Source organism: Grammomys surdaster, unplaced genomic scaffold (genome assembly GCF_004785775.1).
Source record: "Grammomys surdaster isolate TR1022 unplaced genomic scaffold, NIH_TR_1.0 372, whole genome shotgun sequence".
Taxonomy (NCBI): Eukaryota; Metazoa; Chordata; class Mammalia; order Rodentia; family Muridae; genus Grammomys; species Grammomys surdaster.
Window position 1 is genome coordinate 5,312,748 of NW_021604791.1, and position 4,074 is coordinate 5,316,821.

The window sequence follows — 4,074 nt, forward strand, 5'->3', positions numbered from 1 at the left end:
TGAGTCAAAGACACATCTGCTCCTACTGTTGGGAGTCCCATCTCATAGAAATACAAATCTAGCATCTATAACATATATGCAGAGGACCTAGTACAGACACATGCAGCATCCACCCATCCCTCATGCTTGCAAAGTCTGTCTTTATGAGTCCATATGAGCCCTGCCTAGTTGATTCAGTGGGATATGCTCTCCTAGTGTCCTCCATCCCTTATGTCTTCTACAAACTTTGCTCCCCTTATTCCATGGGGTCCCAAGAACTACAAGGGAAGGAACTAATGGCGATCTCCAATTTAGGCACTCTCTACATAATGTCTGACTGTGGGTCTCTACATCTGTTCCCATCTGCTAGGGTGGAAGCTTCTCTGGTAACTGACCAGCATTGACATGTGAATATAGCAGAATATCGTTGGAACAGTTCATTTATTTTTTTAAAAACAAGACCAGTTATGTTTGGTCTTAAAGCCTACGTCTCTAGGCTATCTAGTCTCTAATTCCTGGCCATCCAAGCACTGTCAGGCATCGGCTCTCTCTTGTAGAGTGAGTCTTAAGTTAAATCAGACATCTGGTGTCCACTCCCACATCTTTTACGTCACCATCCTCTACAGCACATCTTGCAGGCAGAACAGATTACAGGTTAAAGGTTTCATGGCTGGTTGGTATCCAAGTTTTTTTTTTCTCTTCCTGTAGCCTGCATAGTATTTTCTCCCACCAAAGAGACTAGAAGGTAAGGATGAAGTGTCCATGTAGCCAACTTTGACCATGCTATATTCACCGAGCTGTGTAGATATTTTCCTTGGCAATAGGGCTCTGCTGTCAACTTTCAGAGAGCTACCTTTTGTACTACGTTCATCTGGGTCGTTTGGGTATCTCTGTTTCTTAATACCCAATTCAAATAACACTGAAAGTATCACAGACACCTCTCAAGCTTTCTGTTTCTGTACCCAAAGGTGACTCTGCTAAGGCACAAACCACCCCACTGAAATGTTCACCTTTCAATGGCTTTGCAATTTTCTCAGGGTCAAAGGCAGAACCATAGATAAAAGTAAAATTGTCAAGTCAGCTTGGGAACTCAAGAATCCTTGGCCCTCTTCTCCTTTTATTCTCCCCCATTTTAGCTACGTGAACCTCTCTTCTGCTCTATGAATAACACAAAATAACAACACTCCAGGGCAATGCATTTGTTATCTCTAAGTTCTAAGCTCTCCTCCAAGACAGGCACAGCTCACTCGCTTCCCTTCATGTCTCCGCTCACATGTGAGCTACACTGTGGGTCATACCACATCTCTCCTCTCGTTTTCATTTGTTTACTTAGGAGGAAAGTATACTCTGAGTTCTTATTCATTTTATTTGCATATTGTACCTTCTCTCACTAAAAATGTGAAGTCTAAGACTCCCAACATGCTCTGTTTTGTTTACTTCATACTCCAGAGCGTATAACTACATAGGCACTGCATAGGCATTTAGTGAAGAAATGATCAATACTTTTAGATATGGATTACACCATACCATTACTCCATATCATTACCTCTGTGGAGACATACATCCCGCAAGGAGGGAGCTTAATATGTTAAGTACCATAAAAGATCTACAAGGGAAAAGTAACTTCATATAGCAGTCAAATAGGAAAGGCCTTTTGTTGTTTCTATTTGCTCTCGCAGTATTCTACTTCAACACAGTGTAGATATTGGGGAAAAGCTGAAAAGTCTGTATGAACAATAAGAGAAATACACATTTAGTACTCTGCCAATTGGAGCAAGATGTTGCTCCTTACCTCTCTGGAAACAGTGACTAGGTGATCCCCTGAAGGATTATACAAAATGATGAAAAGAATGAGAGGAATACATGAGGGAAAAGAGGAGGAAGACAGAAATGATTGAGGCACCAGGCCCGAAAAAAGAAATTACTTTGTCTTAATTGGGAAGGGAATGATAACCATTCCCCCTGAAAGAAGGGTCAGAATTATAATCAACCTAGTATAATAAGCTTATAAATACAATTTACATTTATTTTAACAATAAAGGTACTTTAAATGAATTTTCCCACTGTGTATAGTAAGGCATTTTACTGTTATAGAAAAGTTACACAAAAATCTGAAAACCATAAACGAATAATTTTCTTTTTCCTATAAGACTCTCCACAATCCAGTTAAGGTCTCCAGATCTCTGTCTCCTATTAGGATCTAGACTCGTTGCTACCAGATAACTATGCTGTCACCTTGAACTTGCAGTTTCTAGATCTTCCATCCCTAAGAAGCAGAAAAAGAAAGAGGAAGCATTCATTTGGGTCCATCTGTCTCCACTCTAATTTGTGACCCAGATCTCCACCACATAGATACATAAAACTACAACAGGGGCTGTAAACTAGAGTTTAGCCATATGCCTAAGAGGGCCACCTATCCATCTGTGATTAATTATGAAGGGTCTTCCATTACAATTTTCACTGATTTTGAGTTTAAGAAATGGCCTGCTGTCATTTCATGAACAGTGATAAAAGTCATGATACTCTTGGGCCAAAGACAAAGAAGAATTACATATAAGTTAGAGAATCTCATTGCTTTGTTTTACTTAATTTATTGACAAATCTTGGCATCTTAGTGCCGTTAGACTTTGAAAAGGGCAGATGGTATCTGTAGCAGATTCTATTACAGAAGAGGAAGCTAAAAATCACATAATAAGCAAAAAGAATGCTTGACCTTTGCTCCAGAAATGGTACCATTCTGTTCCACTTTTAATTTATATACAAACTCCTATTAAGAGAAGATTTAAACAAATAACCTTTGGTTACTTACCTCTAAATTAATCAAAATTTTAAAAGACTTATAAACAAATCTATCCCCAAATATCCATACCTAATTAAACATTTGTCAAGCAAGGTATTTAGGGCAATTTGAGCAAGCCACACCAACAGAGTTACTAACAAGTTGACATATCTGAGATGTTTCAGAACAAGAGATACCATTTAGATCGATCTAGGTCAAGAGAACAACTTCTTGACTTATCTACATGAAAGTGAGAAAAAGTAGTAGCTGTAAAACTCTGGGAATCATACATTGTGCTACATGGCCAGCAGATCCTAAGTGGAGAAGAATCTGATATGTGATTTATGGCATCTTTCATAAATTAACTGGAGTGGTACGACCTCAATGAGAGTTCTTATAAAAATTATGTCAGTGACCCAGAACCTGGAATGCTAAATCGACTAACACTTGAAAAAGCTGGGTGACTAAAAGATATTGTAAGAAAAAACACATTATACATGTGTTGAGGAACTAAGAACCAAGGAGAAGGATGCACATGATTACTGTTAGAAAAAAAAAAGTACTTGATCATATAATATTATAGCATCTGGAGTTATTTATTTGTTTTTCTTCAAATCTGTATCATTCATTTGATGGCTATTTTGGTATGCCAACCTAAATATATAAGTTAAAGCCAAACAAATTGTACTTCTAACTCAGTAGAGATATACTTTTATGTATATTCATGTGATACACTGCAGCGGTGTTGACAGAGTGATACACTAAAGGCTATGAGCCTGCTATAGATAGAAGACCACTGGGATGGTTTGTTTGAGAACAGCATCCATTTGCTCTGCAGTTGGTACAACTGTTTGGGAAGGATTAGCATTTTTGAACTTGTGAGAGGAGGGATGTTACCGATGGTAAGTTTTGAGGTTCCAACAGCCTGGGCCAGCTGCCAGGCTCTTCTCCATGATGATCATGAAAGTTCATCCCTAAAATTATAAGCAATCAAACTCACAATTAAATACTTTCTTTTACAAGTTGTCTTGGTTCTGGTGACTCTTCACACCAATAAAAAAGTAACTAAGACAACCATGGAACAATATAAAAAAATAATCTTCACCTGCTTATCTTCATTAATCATACATGTAGAAAGATCAAGGTGGGCTATTTATTAACTAGTGTGTTCAATGTACAAAGCACACCTGGACCAGTTCATAACATACTTCATGATATTGGAAACAACTAAGTGTGGGGATAAATGTCTGTTGAGATGGTAATGAGAGAAATGATACACAATGAAACAGAGATAGCAAAGAAGAGGTCTGGATTTA